At 48.1% G+C, this 17537-nt stretch overlaps 1 protein-coding gene across 2 annotated transcripts in view; it reads left to right on the top strand.

Moving 5' to 3' along the window:
* EPHA3 (EPH receptor A3) overlaps positions 1 to 17537 on the top strand; it is a 908976-nt gene that overhangs the window by 680668 nt on the left and 210771 nt on the right. The gene's annotated exons all lie outside the window — the stretch shown is intronic.

The following is a 17537-nucleotide window of genomic DNA, read 5'->3' as shown; positions in this document are numbered from 1 at the left end:
ATGTGCAGATCTGGCCCCTTTTCTGTACACACTACATCTCTTAAGATGCTTCATGCACTCATCTAGAATAATCAGAAGGTAGATTTTGACCAGAAAAAGGACGATTCTAAGGAAGACCTCGCCAACCTTCTCCTCAAACTCTGGATTCCCCTATGTATTCAAACACCCACTGTTGAAGCAATGGATTTGAAGTTAATATCGCTTTTATTTGCAACTACAAGATATGTGAAAGAAGGTTGAGGAACAATCTGTCAGTGATATATGAAAATATAGTGTTCTGATTTGTCACTAACATCCCACAAATGGCCCTGGACCTCTATGTCAGACAGGTAGTCGCACATTCTACCATCACAGGCTCAGGAAGACCGGTGTCTAAATTCATGGTAGCAAGGGTCATTGGTTGGAGCGTCTCCTATGTTGGAGGATGTTGGGTATCATGTGTGATGGTCCGCCATGTGTCATGGGCTATATCCAGTGCGCATTGTGTTGTTACGGCTACTGCACCAGAGATGACAGTTTGCTGCAGAGACAGAGCTAGTGCTGGCTGCTGTGGTATAGATCCATTGCTGTCATTGTGCTGGGTTGTGGTGTGCCTTGTCTGAAGGAGTCAGATGTTGTACCTGATGGTCAGCATTGTGTCACTGACAGTGATGCCGCATACTGTTCCATTGCCGCTGCTGCATGACATTTTACGGACAGTAAAAATAGAATACTAATAACTATTCATTTATGTGGCTCTACTCTTAGACAAAAATAATTTATTTCAGAAAAACCCTCTAGATACATGTAATGTGGCAAGGTAAAAGTTCCAGACTGTCAACAATCTAGTCGCATGAGAACAATTGCGTTCTAGGCTCTCTCTGATCCTTCTCCTGTGCAGTAACCTCACTGCCTTCATTCCCAATTAATAGAGATATGAACATGGTGGGAATAACCACCTGGCTCACCACAATTCAATGTGCAAACACAATGCCAGAGTGCAGTTCAGACATAGCAGTAGGTACCGATCATGCCATCAAACAACCTCTAGGGACATAGCCAAGCTTGGACTGGCCTATAGGGCAATAGGCCAATGGGCAAATCAAAAACAAAATGCTGGCGTGGGTCCATTTTTATGGCCAATGTGGGCCACTTTTTTGGTCAATTTGGGCCAGTTTGATGACTTACTTCACTGTGCGGCTAGTAGTTTTGAACAGTGTTGCGGAGTAAATATTCTTTAAAATGCACAATTAGCATCACATTTTATCAATAAAATCCCCTTTGGGTACTATTCAAACAGTGTCACAAAAGGAATTAATAGCCATTTGCAACTGTGGCCCACTTTTTCATTGGTGCCCGAGACAGTTTTATGACCTTGTCGAACCCTGTTGGGGGGCTGCAAGAAAGAGGTTCTCTCTGAACCAGACTGTCTAAACAGGTTACTGAAGTCTCGCAGCACTTCCCTGTGTGCCACAGCTTGTCTAGCAGGGCCTGGTCTCTGCAGCTGGCATGCAGCCAAGCGCCCCAGACACATCTTCACAGAGTTACCCAGTTTCCACTTCCTGCTTCCACCCCAATGCTGATGTTACTGTGGATTAAACAGGGTTAGTAGAGAGAGAGAGAGAAAGAAAGAGAGAGAGAGGGGGCAAGAGGGAGGGCAGTGCGTATGCAAATCATCAGTCAGCCAGAGCCGACTGAGAGCCCATTGCTGCAGGCCCAGTGACTACTGGCCAGATGCCCCGAACGGTTGAAGAAGGCCAGGCTGGGCGAGGTCACAACAAAGCAAAGGGCAGGCCGTCCTCTGGTGCTCCTTCTGAAAATGCCTCCCTCAGTTTCTGAGGTCGAGAAAAAGCCCCCCCAAGGGCAGAAGGCAGGCCACTGCCACTGATGCAGGCCTCGTTAGATGCCGATGTGCATTTCAAAGCGTTGGTTGGTTCCCTCTTTTGGCTTTCAGTGAACATCAGAATCACATTGTTGTTCTGGATTAGGGGAGAGAAGCATCCTTTTCCCTGCAGGTGTGGCCAGGCTTGGACTGGCCTATGGGCAACAAAAAACACAAAATGCTGGTGTAGGGCAGGTTTTTTGGTCAAAGTGGGCCACTTTGTTGGCCAATGTGGGCCAGTTTGATGGGTTACTTAACTATGCGGCTAGTAGTTTTGAGCAGTGTTGCTGAGTAAATATTCTTTGAAATGCACAATTTGCATTGCATTTTGTCAAACAACTCGCCCTTGGGTACTATTCAAACAGTATCACAAAGGGAATGAATCACCATTTACAACTGTGGGCCACTTTTCCATTGGTGCCCGAGACAGTTTTATGGCCCAGTCCGACCCTGGACATAGCTCATATTAGATCTTACTTTCTCAGACAAAGAACTGACCTTGCTACACAAATAACCACATGCACATTCGTCCAAGGTTCGCATTGATATTGACATAAACTTGCCCCCAGAGCTTTACAACAATTATGTTCATGTGCATTTTGCACACACCAACCTCAAGTAACATCTGTGCACCTTTGGTTAGGTTTCTGTGCCTGAAACTTCAAGGCCTGAAATGGATGTACAGGCTCGCTACAATAAAGGAAGAGGGGGAAAACACACAAAGGCATATGGAAACTCTCGCCCCGCAATACAACCGATTATGTTATTTTGGACAGCTTTGAATTGGGCAATAATTGCAGCTGGGCAACCGGCATGATATGATATGATATGCCATTTATAACGCGCCTATACACAAGTGTTTCGAGGCGCGACGAGGCAAGGGAGTGGAAACAGAGGGAATACAGACAGCGATCCTACTAGGCCAGGCTACATTGAGATCGCACAAGTGAAGAGGAGGGGGGAAGGGGAGAAGGGTGGGGGAGAAGGGGAGGGGGCAGTATATAGGATAACAGTAAAATAAATAAAGACAATAAATAAAAGTGCGGCCATCTGGTGGCAGGTGCAAGGGTGAGTACAGACACCAGGCGTCAAGTACTAGTAGGGGCTGTAGGGATACAGAAACAGTCCCCGAGTGCAAGGATTGACAGGGGGGCAGTGCGGGTGTGCAACTGGTGGGGAGGGGACCTGGGCCCGAGATCAGAGGGTAGCCAGGTAACCAGGGCAGTTTCAAACTCAGACAGTTTTATGTAGCTAGAGGGAGTCGACAATCTTGATGATCTTTCCACTAAAGGCTTGATGAGTGATATAGGGCAATCGTTCACTAGGTTGCCCAGGTTGTTAGTGTGTGAAATAGCTGGTGTGAAAGAGTTGGTAACAACTTCAGAGCCCTGTCTGTAAATGTCATGGATGAACATATATAGATGTCTCTGTTATTGGACAGGGCAATAGTAACTTATCTCTCTTCTTTTAAGCTGTATACTGATTTTAAAATCATGTTTGCAAGATGTAACTGTTTGAATGCAGCAATTTTACCCAATATCTTCAGACAGACCACATTTAATGAGTCTGGATGCATCGATGATCAGAGATAAGAGAATAGTGCAACTGTCAAAAAGGAGAAATTCAACTTTGACTGTTTGCATGGCCATAAAGAAGATTGGTTGTATTTAATGTTAAACTATCTGTGGTACACAGCGTTGCCCGTGTACTGGTTGAGTGGTGTTTCATGTGCCCTGGAGGATGTTGTTCTTGTCTTCTTGTGAGCAATTATTGATTCATCATGCTCTCCTCTTGAGAATGAACTTAAGTAAACTGTAACCTTGCCATTGCACATATTTGGAGTGGTGTGATTAAAAAAAAAAACATTTTTATTTATAATTCCCTTCAAAAATGCTTTAATAAATACTTTTGAACTGTATACAGTAGCATTACATTTCAAAGGAATAACCAACACATTGAACATTTTGCTTCAGACACTTTTCCAAATGTTGCCTCCTTCTAGTTACTACTGTAGTGAATCGGGGTGAGCATCAGTCAATGAGGGTGTCTACGGAGTGAATTATTTACATCCAAAAATAGACTAGAATCTTACCCCAGACAAATGAGTAATCCATGCAAAATTTGGTAGCAGTGGGTTCAACGGTGTGGAGTTATATAGCCAGACAAACATATACACACACATCCAAAAAATGTTTTGCAAATAAGATTTTTGCATCCAAACATAGACTATGATCTTGCCCCAGACAAAAGCGGAATCCATGCAATATCAACGGTGTGTATTTGTATAGCCAGACAAACATACACACATACATACATTACACTTTATATATAAAGATGAGGAAACATTGTCCAAACCAGTTTTACTACAGCAAAATATTTTTTAAAAGCCAAGACAAAAAGATATCCCATCTGAAATTATTATTTATTTATTTTTTTTTTTTTTTTAAACTTTGTTTTATTAGCATTTTTAATAATACAACACACAGGCTCAAAAAGTTGAATCAAAAGAAAGTACAGATTGCTGGCCCAACGACCCGACCCCCCCTCCCACCCCCCCCAAACCCCCCCCAAACCCCCCCCTCCGTAGCTTCGCCCGGATAGATCCCCTTCGTTGGGGGGACACTGTCGTCATTTTATTTGTCTATAGCACGCAAGAAAAGTGGTACGTTGGCTGTCTTTGTGGCTGCAACTCATCCGCCTGTTCCCGGGCCGTGGGCTCCCGGTCCCCTACTTTCTCTCCTCTTAGCTCAATGCACATCCCATCCCCAGGACTGCTGTACACCAAACCAGTTCGCCTGGAAAGTACCCAGTTTATTGTTCATCATCGCCGTCAGTTTGTCCATTAGAAACATATGCTTGACCTTTTTCAACCAGACCTCCTTCGTTGGGGTCTCTGGGCTCTTCCACTTTTGTGCCAGGGCCACCCTCCCCGCCCTCAGCATGGTTTCCCACATCCTTGGGTATCTAAGTCTCTGTATTCTCCGGGGGGAGGCCCAGCAGCATTGTCAACGGGTTCTGGGGGAGCATGTCCTCAGTGATTTCAGCGATCCAGCCTCGTACCTCCGCCCAATATGCCTGGACTTTCGGGCAGTGCCATCACATGTGAGCTCTCGTGCCAACCTGATCACACCCTCTCGGGCACGCGGGGGACACTCCCGTGAACATTTTTGCTAGTTTCGCAGGGTCTCTATGCCATCCCTGCAGGATCTTAAAGTTATGCTCCATGTCCGCCGTGAATAAATTCCCATGGAAAGCAATCTTGAATATCCTTGCCCAGGCGTCCTCCGAAATCTCCTCCCCCGCCAGATCATCCCAGAAAATACGAAACCTCCTCCTCTCCCCTAGGTTGACAGTGTTTAGTATTTTGTACATCCCTGATACCGCCCCCTTCCTAGAGGTTGCTGTATCCACAAATTTTTCGAAGGGAGTCAGCTGCCTATTCAGGTTTTGTCCCCAGGCCTGGTCACACAAGATCCCCTTCAAGCGGAGATAATCAAAGATGGAGAGGGCTCCCCTACCCAGGGCTTCTTTCACTTCCTCGTATGGGCGAATTTCCCCCTCCTTGAACATTTGCCCCGCCCATTCCATTCCCGAGTCCGACCAGGCTTGAGCGTTATGGAACCCCCTGCTTCCCAGTCTGAAGGGGTGTCCCCATAGTGATGATAACGGGGACGGCCAAGTCGTTAGGTGTGCTGTCTGGGGGCCTTCCCGCCAGATCGCCCAGAGGACACCCAGCGTTGGGTGTGATTTTAATCTATTGGGAATGAATTTACTAGGGGCCCACAGGAGGTCCCTAACTTTGAGTGGGTGAGCGTCCATATCCTCCAGGTACGTCCAGTACGTGCCTAGCCCCTCCTTCATGTGTTTGAGGAACACTCGCAGCTGGGCCGCACGAAAATAAAGTCGGAAGTCCGGTAACCCGAACCCTCCCTCCTCCCTCGGAAGGGTTAGGACCGCTCTCGCTGTCCTCGGGGTCCTACCTTGCCATATGAACTCCCTCACTGCATTCTGGAGGGCCCTGAAAGTGTGTTCGGGTACGTTAGTTGGGAGGGCGGTGAAGAGGTACAATAAGCGTGGGAGTACGTTCATCTTCACAGCCGTCATTCGGCCGTACCAGGACAGGATCATCGTCCCCCATCTCCTCAAGTCCGCGGTGACCCTTGCCATGACAGGGTCGTAGTTCGTTTGGGCGAGGTTGGACAGGTTCCGAGTAATGAGGACGCCCAGGTACCGGATGGAGGATTTGCCCACCCTAATCCCATCAAAGCTGGACATAGGATCCAAGACCGGGTCCACCGTTCTCATGGGGAGCAGGACTGATTTTGAGGCATTTATCTTAAGCCCCGAGAGGCGCCCATACACCGCCATCAAGGACATGAGGGGGGGGAGCGAGGTTCTCGGGTCCACCAGATAGGCCAGAATATCATCGGCGAACAGGGAGAGTTTAAATTCTACCTCCCCTCTCTGGATCCCCCTGATATCTGGGTGTGTTCTGACCGCTATGGCCAGGGGTTCCATTGCAAGGACATAGATGAGGGGGGAGAGCGGGCAACCCTGCCGTGTTCCCCGCGTAAGGGGGAAGGACTCTGTCAGCCTGCCGTTCACCTGGACCCTAGCCCTCGGGGCCCTATACAGGGCCGATATCCAGCTCATTATGTGTGCCCCAAAGCCCATTTTCCTGAGGGTGAGGTCCATAAACCTCCACTCCACCCTGTCAAACGCCTTTTCCGAATCAAGCGATAAGAGGCACGCGTCAAGATCTGACTTCTGGGCGTAATGTAACAGGTCTATAGTTTTTCGGATGTTATCCGAGCCCTGTCTCCCCCTGATGAACCCCACCTGATCTCCGTGAACCAGCCTCGGGAGGACCCCTTCCACTCGTCCCCCGATCACCTTCGCTAAGATCTTCACATCAGTGTTCAATAAGGAAATCGGGCGGTAGGAGGAGCACTCCAAGGGGTCTCTACCGTCCTTGGGAAGCACTACTATTATCGCCTCCATCATGGAGTCCGGGAGGGTACCTCCTTCCAGCACTGCATTGAATACCCTGACCAAATAAGGGGACAGAGCGGAACAGAACCTCTTATAGAAATAGGCTGTGTACCCATCCTCCCCGGGTGATGTGCCCCCTTTCATACCCCTAATCGCCCGCTCCACCTCCTCCTCCGTGACTGGGCTCTCCAACCCTTCCGCCATTTCTCCTGACAAGCCCGGAACCCGCATTGAGTCCAAGAACCCCTCTATCTCCGCCTCCCTCCCGTTAAATTCGGACGAGTATAGTTTCTCGTAGTATTGGCGGAAGGCCTCTCCAATGTGGGTTGAGTCATACCCTATCACCCCCTCTTCACTCCTAACCGCTTTCACCAATCTGCTCCTCTGTTCCTCCCTCAGCATCCAGGCTAAAATCCTGTCAGCCTTATCCCCTTTTTCATAACACTTTTGCTTTACTAGTTGGAGGTTCCTCTCTGTCTGGTGGAGGAGTAGGTCCCTCAGCTGGAGCCTACAGTCCTCCAAGGCGGTTATCTGGTCTCGCTCCAAGGGGGGTGAGGGGAGCCCCCCCGGTTGAAGCCGGGCTATTTTGTCCCTCAGTCGTCTCTCTTGAGCCTCCCTTTCCCTCTTTTTCTGGGCACCCATTTTAATCAGGACTCCTCGTAAGGTGGCTTTAAAGGCATCCCATAGGGTGTGCACCCCCACCTCCCCATTGTCGTTCATATCAAAGAAATCTTTAATGGCCTCGAGTATTTCCTGGGCTCGTACCTCGTCCTTCAGCAAAGAGTCGTTACATTTCCACCTCCCCCTTCGTTCATTTAGACCTCCCCTCGCTATCGTAATACGGACCAGGTCATGGTCGGACCAGGGAACAGGGTCAACCCTGTGGCCCGAGGTGAAAGGGTGCAGGATCTCATCCACCAAAATGTAATCGATCCTAGAGAACGATGCATGAGTGGCCGAATAGAAGGTGAAGTGGGGGGTGTCCGTTCTGGGGGTCGGGATCGTGTCCAACAGTCCCAGGTCATGATTGACCCCCTGGAAGTTGCGTGCCATGATCTCGTCCGCCGCCCTAGCGCGCTGCGGGCCTGTTCGTTTTCTGTCCCGGTTAGGGTCTAAGACCATATTAAAGTCCCCGCCCACCACCACAGAGCCATGGGAGAATTGTTTGATTTTGTCCCCTACCTCTGCCCAGAATAGGGACTGGCCTTCATTTGGAGCATAAATCACCACTAGGGTAATTGGGGCCCCCTGGAGGGACCCCCGTAACATCAAGTAGCGACCCTCCGGGTCCTTCAACATGGCCTCGTTCTCAAATCCTATATTCCTCGATACCAAAATGGCAACTCCCCTCTTTTTGCCTCTGTGAGAGGCACTGAAGACCTCCCCTATTCCCCCCCCCCGCATTTTGGGCTCCTTACCCCGCGGCCAGTGCGTCTCCTGCACAAGAAGGAAGTCGAGTTTGGACCTCCTGAACTCCCTGCAGACCAGGGACCTCTTCGTGGGGGTGTTTAAGCCCCGTACATTTAGGGAACCCACGCCCAGAGAGGGCAGACTGTCAGCCATGATCTAAAAACTCCTCGCTCCCGGCCAACGCACATATCTCGTTCTTCCTGGCGTGCTCTCTTAAATCAGTATTTTGTCCCCCGTCTCCCCCCTCCCCTTCCCCCCGGGCGGGCCAAAAACGAAACCCTAACTGCCCCCCTTCCCCAAACTGAACAACCCCAACTACGTGACCCCCCTCCCCCTTCCCTGGCGTCCGGCCAGGTAGATCCGCCATCCCTGGCTACTGGCCGAACCACCAGCTTGCCCGCCGCAGCCGGGCATTCATTCTGATGCTTGTCCTTATGAGCCCCCCCTCTCCCCCCGCTTTGCTATCCCCCTCCCTGGTTCCATCATACTTGCTGTTCGTATGGGGGCTGGTAGCGGTGAATCCGCTGGTTATTCCCAACGTCCCCCGTGACTCTGCAGGTCTCAGCCTTCAGGATCGTTCCGCTCTCCCTCCTTGGACGGCGAGGGGGTATTCATTTTTCTGAATTTTCTCGCTCCGGTTTTGCGTCTCCTGTCCCTGGATGGGCCCGGGCTCCCCGAGCCTTCTCTCCCGGGCCCCGACGGGGCCCTCCTGGGGTCCGGGTCCCCCACATAGTCCTGGATGGCCATCCGTATGTCGTCCTCCGTGGTCAGGGTCGACCGCTGGCCCATGTATTCAAAAGACAATGAGAAGGGGTATCCCCATCGGTAGCGGACCCCCTTATCTTTCAACAGGATCGTTAGTGGACGACACATCCTGCGTTTGGCCAGAGTATAGGCCGAGAGATCCTGGTAGATCGTGATCTGGGCATTGTTATAAGTGATCTCCCGGGCCTTCCTGGCTTCTTCCAGTACCTTGGTTTTTTCAGTGTAGTAGTGGAACCGGACCAATACAGAGCGGGGGCCCCCCGCCCTGCCCCCCGCTCTGTGCACTCTATCGAGCGTGGGTTCCGTGGTCATCTCACCGGCGAAGAGGAGGGTGATGATGTCCCTCACCGTGTGCGTGATGTCTCTCTCCGTTTCCCCTTCCTGTTCTGGAATCCCGAAGAATCTAAGATTGTTCCTCCTCTCCCTATTTTCAAAGTCATCCATTTGCCTGGACCTCTCCTCTTCCCTTTTTTCCAGGGCCGTTATTCTCATTCCCAGGTCCATCTCCAGGGTCGTCGTTGATGTTTGGTTGGCCTCCACTTGCAATAATCTGTCCTCGACCTTGTCCACCCTCTGGTCTATTTTTTCAAATTTTTGGGCGATGTCCGAGCGCATGTCCCTGATCTCCTGTAGTACAGAGGCGAAGCCTCTCTCCATGGCAGATACGGGGGGGTCTGAGGCTTGTTCTGTCTGTTCAGGTCTCTGGAGGGGACTCTGGCTTCTACTGCTGGACGCCATTTCCTTAAAGCGAAATCCCTGTAGGGTCAGCCGCCAGTCCGTTGGGCCTTCCCCCCGTCCTTCCGTCGATCTTTGTGGGCCAGAATGCCCGGGCCGCCCCCCTCAGGCCTCCGCGGCCCCGAACGTGGGGGGGGGGGTAACTCTGTCTTCCCGGGCGGGCACTCGCCCCACCAAGGTCCGGCGGGGGCCTTGCACCCGGGGACTGCCCGTCGTCGCCAAAGTAACTCTCGGGAGGGTGGCGTAGTTTCCGGGTTCCGCACGTGTGGAGCGCCGCGCTTGTCCGCCTGTCCTCCTGCTCCGGGCCAGGCCTTGTCCGAGCTCCGCCCGTCCTGGTGCGGGGCAGGCTATCCCGCTGGATCCCGAACCTCGGAAGCCGAGGGGGGGAGGGACGCGGCTCCGCCCTGGAGGTGCCTCCGGGCCCCGCGCTTATCCGGCTCAGCCCCGTATCTGCCCGAAACCACGGGTCTCGTTCTCCTCGATCCCGGGGGGTCCGAGCATCGCTCTTTCGCTCGTTAGACGCCCGGGGGGTTCACCACACCTTTCCGTCCTGTCTCATCCGCCTGGGGGGCACCGGGGGGGCTCAATTCCCTGGTACGGCCCAGCAACGGCGGGCACGACACACTCAGGCAGCCATTGCCTGCGCGCCCCCTGGTGGCCTCCTGAAATTATTATTTGATGAATTATGTTGTAAGATATTACTGATTCAGCAAAGGAAAGCTGCACTCCTAGTTCAGATGTGCAATCTATGCATGAGGAAATTGCACTGATTCACAAAAGGAAAGGGAAGGTGAAATTACTCATTTTCCCGTAAAGTTTAGTGAATTTATCCATTGGATCCACCTCCAATACACCATCTTGTCGCTCAAGTATTTTCACCTTGCCATTCCCTTTCTTTATTCCCTTCCAATATACGACAACCATGCCATTTCCTTAAGCTTTTAGGCATAGTTACTAAATAAACACGCAGTACAGAGCCTTCAAATATAGCGGGTGTCACGGGGAAAGGTCCATTCACATCCTCTACATTATGTAAGGCGTGCTTTTCTCTCCCTCTCTCATCCTCACACTCACACAAAATATGTATTTGGCTCCAATGCCAAGATCAGCTCCCACCAGATATTTCCTGCTTCCTGCCTGATGATGTGTCATGTTGCATCGAACAACAGCTGCATTCAACTCCTCACAACCATAGCTGAAGTTACTTTTGGTAAGATACTAAGCTGGCAGAAGTTCTCATCTCCAAGGGCCTACACAGGAAGTTCCCAGAATGATGTGGAAGAGTCTTTTTCGGTGAAAGGTAAAAATTCCAACTCCTGACTGTGGAAATGGGCCTTCTTGTGGTGGTCACACAGTTGGCATGTGTGCGGCCATCCTTCTATTTGTGATGAACATGTGCAAACCACAGAGTAGAAATGTTGCCCCTATATTTCCCCACCTGCCCTCTGTTGTGTGCTGAAAGAACGGTTTTCATTAGCTATCTTAGTAATTGATTTCTGCCATTCTCTTCCTCAACACAAAATCCCAAAACAGATATGTAGTTTTCCAATTAGCCTTTCATAAACTGATTGCATAGTGCACGGATAGCTATCAAGTGTCCATATGATGGACATCTCCTATAGGTCAGTCTGTGATTCATCCTGGACAGACATTTCTTTGTCAATTACCAAGTGGTCAAAAATCTAACACAATTGACTCCAAATGTTCAGGTGCTGGGAAGAAAATGATCACAAGCACCGTTTCCTTGGTTGTTGAAAATTCTATCTTTGTGATGGTTGACCACAGTTTAGAGCAACTCTACACATAAGGACGGCTTCATATCACAAGTATCACCTACAGCCACTGGATGTATTCTACAAAGAGTCTTCATTGAGCTGTTTGCCTGTTTCGGCTCGCGTTATGAGGTTTCAGTAGTTACAGTGATTTCCGTAGAGTCCAATTAGTCCATTGGTCTAGTCATGTAATTTATGTAGAGCTCACTGTGCTCCCATTCCATTTGAACCCCTACTACTTAGTATTTTGGTAACCGTACCAAATGTCAGGCTATAATTTACACTTTAAAAAAAAATTATTTGATTTAATTGAATTAACAATGTTTATAAAAGTGTAAAACAAGAAAGGTCTCAGGCTTTCACAGCCTTTTTTTCTGTTCTAATTTCTTCAATTGATTGTTTCTCTCCCGGATCCTACTATTCCCAACAAAGTTTTATTTCATTTAGCTGTTTGAACTTGATTGGTGAAAATAAAATGCAGTTGTTGAACTGGCTACAGACTTCAATCCGTGCCCATTGAGAAAGTATGGTTCCCATCCTGGAGGCTACCATTTTAATCCTTGAGGACTTTTCACCAGCTTACAATGTCATCTTGGGAATGCACCAGGCTGCCAGCCTGGGGGGGGGGGTTCCAGTCTCCATTTTGCTATCCTCCCACTAGTCATGGCAATGATAACTTCTGTACCACCCCAGACGGGATCTCAAATTTGCAATCCCATGGGGCCTCTGACAGGCTAATAGAAAGATCCCACAGACTCCCCAGGCACCCTCTAAAGAGATGCAAGCTCCTGTGCGTGATGCCCTCTGACTCTTACACTGGAGAAAGGCCACTGTACTCTGGTGGCTGAGATTATATGCTTAGTGTGTGCAGTGGTAGCCGGCCCTTGACTCTGGAGAGGCTCATGAGGGCACACTGAGGGTGGAATTCAATGCTGCAACCCTACCCCTCATGTGGGGTCCTCTGGACCTGAGAGTAGTGATCCAGACTCCCCTGCCTCACAACATTGGACCAGTAGCCATGTAGAGGGATTGATACCGAAAATTGCACCATAAGATAGTTTTTCTGAACACTTTGCCCAAACCACAGCCATTACCCGGGGCTGTGCAATGGGTATAATTCGATAAGAAGCATTAATAAAAAAACAGCTTTTTATTTGTAAGTGTGGGGGCAGGGGTGAGCATTTAAAACTCTGTCCACTGTCCCCTTTCTCCATTCACCAAAGGTAGAAAGGACTGCCTGATGCCTATGGCTCTCTATGGAAAACCCCTTGAGGGAAAGAGGCATTTTGGAAATATTGTGAATCAGTGAAATGTAATGCACTTGTCATTGCTTCTGGAAAAATGACCAGTCTGTGGCTCAGTGTCAGTGCACATGAATGTGGAGTTCCACAGGGTTTAAGGCTTCTGTCCAAATTACCACATCCTGTTGTTGGCAAAGTACCTAGGTCTGGAAGTCAGCTCTTGAGGAAACTCACTTGTGGTTGATAGGTATTAATGACACCCGCTGGATTGCACTCATACATTTGAAAAAAATAGGACAAACCCTCCTTTTTGTACCCCATTCTGGTGGATTTCCATTCTGAATATGTATGTGTATAGTGGGTATGCAAAAGTAAGTGACGGTGGAAAAAAACATTTAAAAAAGAAAACATGATAGGGGCGGAAAAGCAAGAGGGGAGCAAAGGGGTACGAGCAAAAGGATGCCATGGGGTAGAAGCATCCAATACAGACATAAACAGAAAAAGTTGAAGAAATAGAAACTGAAAATTGTGCTCGTTTTTCAGGGAGTCGTAGAAATAGGTAATTTTCATTTCGGATAAACAACCAATCCCTTGTGTGATTGTTGAAAGGATGTTACATTTCACCCCACTGCCACCTTTTAACAAAACTAAGCGATTGCAGCCCAGTGCTAGGGTTGAAAATGGGTGGTTTATACTGAGGCTACTCCCAGAGGATCCCAACCACTGTCTAGTAGGCGCACAGTCTCCACAATGAATACACACACCAGCAAAGATGCACTGGCCTGGCCCAATGACCGCTTCAGCCTCAGGGCTTTATCCTTAACAGGGAACCTACATACTGAGAGCGACCCTAACCTGAGGGTTACCCACTTATTTCTACTACAGAACTGGCTGGTTGGGGCTGAGGATGCCCCTCATTGCTAATATTTGAGCACACTGCTGCTCATGCTGTTGGTGAAAGAGTCCCTCCCCGCTCCCCACTGCTGCGCAATGGCATAAAAACACTACACACAAACAAGTGTGTCATAGCCTTCTACTGTAACAGTCATGCCAAACATAAACCCCCTCCGCATGAACTCTGCAGCGACTGTGGTCTCATCACAATATTACACTGTTCTCCTCCCATTCCGACTACCAGGCTTGCAACGTATCCTAGAATGTGTCCACAGATCCATAAGATCTGGCCCTACCCTTTTGATCTCCATCCACCTTCAGCTGTCACTCAATCTGTTCTAGACCAAGCCTCCCAGCTTGGCGGTCCCAAATTAATATTCCAGAGTTCCCCCCCCCCCAATAAAAATGCAAAAGATAGTACCCAGTCAAATAGCCCCATGATTGAATTACATTCTGGAGCAAATCTCTAACCCTGCAAACAGCCGCATACCAGGTGTTATTAATTACCTTCTGTTCCTCTAAACTGCTGCATGTAGACAATCCATGTAATCCCAGACACGCTTAGAACTCATCTTGCTTTCTGCATTCCTTACCTGCGGTTCATGTTGAGGTGGTCCACGTGCACCCAAGCAATCACAAAAGAATCCCTTTCCCTTCTGCATAACCCATTCCTAAGTGTGCGGTATTCTCACACACTTTCCCATCCGCTTGCCTTCTCCCCACTTCTTTTCCCTCTAAAACTAAGGTCTGCATACCTCTGGTTGGGGCCACAATGCGCTAACCTCCCAACAAGCCAGGCGCTCTGTGTCCACCGTAGTGGCCATTTGTTGTGTATAAGCGCTGTACAAATAAACAATTACAATGACATAACATAACCTAACCCATAATTGGTGGTGGCTACTGAAAGTTTTAAAGAAAGAAGATATATGCTGTGTACAGGCATCCCGTCGCTTTTAACAGGTAGCCTGGGTGCATCCTGCTGCTTCTATCAGATAGCCCAGGGGCAACAACGCCTTTGTCTTGGTAGCAAGACAACGCAGCGCCACCCAGGTTCGAATCCCGATCCCGTACTTCGAAACCACAACGCTGGTATGTTATTAATGAACAATTAAAATAAATAAATAAACCACCCAGAGTGAAATGATTGCACGTCTATCATTATTAAGACGCTTGGTACGTGAACACATATTTGGGACAGGCTCCGAAAAATGGAAGCTTAGAACCTTTTGTTCATTTGCCCGTAAATTACTGGATATGTTCAGTAAAAGCATTCTGGCCTTTTCCTATAAGCATTACCAAGAAGCAAATCCCAGGGACATCATTCATCTACATTGTTCAGGCCTGTCTTCAAATATATCCCGCAAAACACTTGTTAGGCACCAATGGGGGCTATGTGCAAAACAATGAATAGCCACCAGACACATTTCTGCAGCCACCACAGTACGCAGACACTTGCTGGCAAACCACTCAGGGTTAGATTTACTAATTCAATAGAATTAACATTGCACTGAAAGTCATTATCATTAGCCCACTGTAATGTGAGGTCCACCGAGTATTGCTGCAATTATTAGCAAGGCATGTGGCTTCTGGCAATCAATGCCCTAAATTGCATCATTTGTTTCTGTTGGAAGGCCATTTTTTTGACGCTCGCACGGCGGACAGGCCCTGATTGCGAACAAAGCACAAAGCGCAAAATATTCCAGTGAGCAATGAATACCTGCATTGTCTTGCAACATGCAGCTTCTGGGCGCACACTATAGGATTTATGTTACATATAATGTCGAGCCCTGAAATGAGCACATCTGGTCTGTGGCAACTGTAAACTGATCAGTGATGACGGAGGCTGTCAGGGACCGTACCAGTGAATGCCCAGGCAAGGATAACACGTGGCATGGAGTGTTCTCTTTGCATTTCATATGAACATGACAGAACGGTTCCATGTCGTTTTACCGACAGGAATTACTTCGAAGTAATTCCTTCGGAAAAAAACTCCTCACATTTTATTTTTTTACATTTTAAATGTGGTGTCCCCCCTCACCAAGTTCCCCTTTCCCTAGAATAGTACCCCTACCACAGGCCCCTCCCCACCCCGTTTAATCCCTTACCACTAACCCCCTATATAATTTGATGAGTTCTTTCGCAGGACTTACTTCAAAGTAAATTGATTCGAAGAATTCCTGTCAGCAAAAAAAGTGGGATACGGGCAGAACAATAGACCTCTCCCTAACCAGAATATTGCTTCATTGGCAGTGGGGGCAAGAGCTCCTCAGTTTCCTACCCAGGATCATGGCAGAAAAGAAGCCTAAGCTCAGTACAGATAAATAGATGGGATTGGGCAGTAAGAGCTGTACAATTGGAAAACACTATTTACTGTGTGCCGGACCATGCAAGTTAATATGTGTGAAAGGGATTTGCCCAATGGGGCCTCATCTAAAGCCCAGAGTTTCGCCAATGACCCAGGGACGTCATTTCACCAAAATGCCAGGGGTAGCGGAAGTGACATCACACGACCATTGACCTCTGATGACATCATAGGAAGTGGTGTCATTTGACCCCCACCCTGATGTGATATCGCGGGTAGCGATGCAAGATGACCTTTCACCCCTTGACAAAACAGGAAGTGGCATCACATAGCATTGTTCCTAAGTACACTATGAACAATATGGTTACAATATCACTATAATGTGATATACATTTCATACAAGAATGGCTCGCCATATGTATCATTAAGATCAGTGTGTATAGGCCCATATTACCAAATTACTGTGAATGCAAGGAGAAGTCCATGGCAAAATAATGATGTATTATTATATAGCACTTAAGCTTAAGACCTTTATATAGAAAAAATATACATAAAATATCATCCAACCTGTGTTGGTACTCATTTGTCAACCTCAGAAGGATGAAAGGCTGACTTGAGGTATTTAAGAATAGACTAAATTAGTGGCTCACCCCCTGAAGTGTGCCTAAAATAAACCTTTAATGAGTCTAGCAATTATTGTACAGAATTCCACAAAGACACATTTTTTGGTATTCCTATTCTTTCTTATTTAGGGTAATTGCTGAAAGTGTTAGACTGGTGGAACCCCTGTTCTTTTTTATTTTGATTTCATTTTTTTTAAGAGGCTTGAACAATAAAGCCAGCCACTCAAGAAGCAAAGAGCCACATGGTGCTGGCCACAGCTCAGGAGCGTACATTTAATAAAAAAATAATAATAATAAAAAAACTTTTTTTTTTCTTTTAGGGGTAGCAAGGGAGACCTCAAGGATCGCAGTTGTGACCCCTGGGAACCCCTAAATGATATCCCTGCAATGACCCTCACATCAACATGCATCATCACTCAATTGCCATCCCTTCCATAGTGAGGAAGGATAGTTCAGGGGCAACACGTTTGACTTAGAAGAAAGACAATGCAATGCAACACAGATTTGAATCCCGATCCTGCGCTTAGAAACCACTCGCTGGTATTAAGTGTGTTCTAAAAGAACAATTAAAAAAGAGCAAATATATCCAAGAGGAGAGAGAGAATTGTTTTGGTCAATGGAGCAAGACACTGTTTCTCGATTTGTGGAGGCATCACCCGCTGACATTGTATGTAGGCTTTGTGTGTTTGTACACCTTTTAAGAGTAAATATATCTATAGCATCACAGCCCAGCAGCTAATTTGCAGCACCAATGTGCAGTGATGTGCAGGAATGGAGCATTTGGGCCAATTTGCATACCTGTATTGCCTTGCTGACATGTCTCTGAGCTGGAGGTGAACTAACAGTGATGGCTACTCAGTGGAGTTGTGGAATTTGTGACTTGCCTCAAATGGATTATTCTACTTTCACCTTTCAGAGATATGCATAGTCACAACTCAACAT

This window comes from Ambystoma mexicanum, chromosome 7p (assembly GCF_040938575.1).
Source record: "Ambystoma mexicanum isolate Mex_15411 chromosome 7p, UKY_AmexF1_1, whole genome shotgun sequence".
Lineage (NCBI taxonomy): Eukaryota > Metazoa > Chordata > Amphibia > Caudata > Ambystomatidae > Ambystoma > Ambystoma mexicanum.
This window is presented reverse-complemented; position numbering and strand designations above follow the sequence as displayed.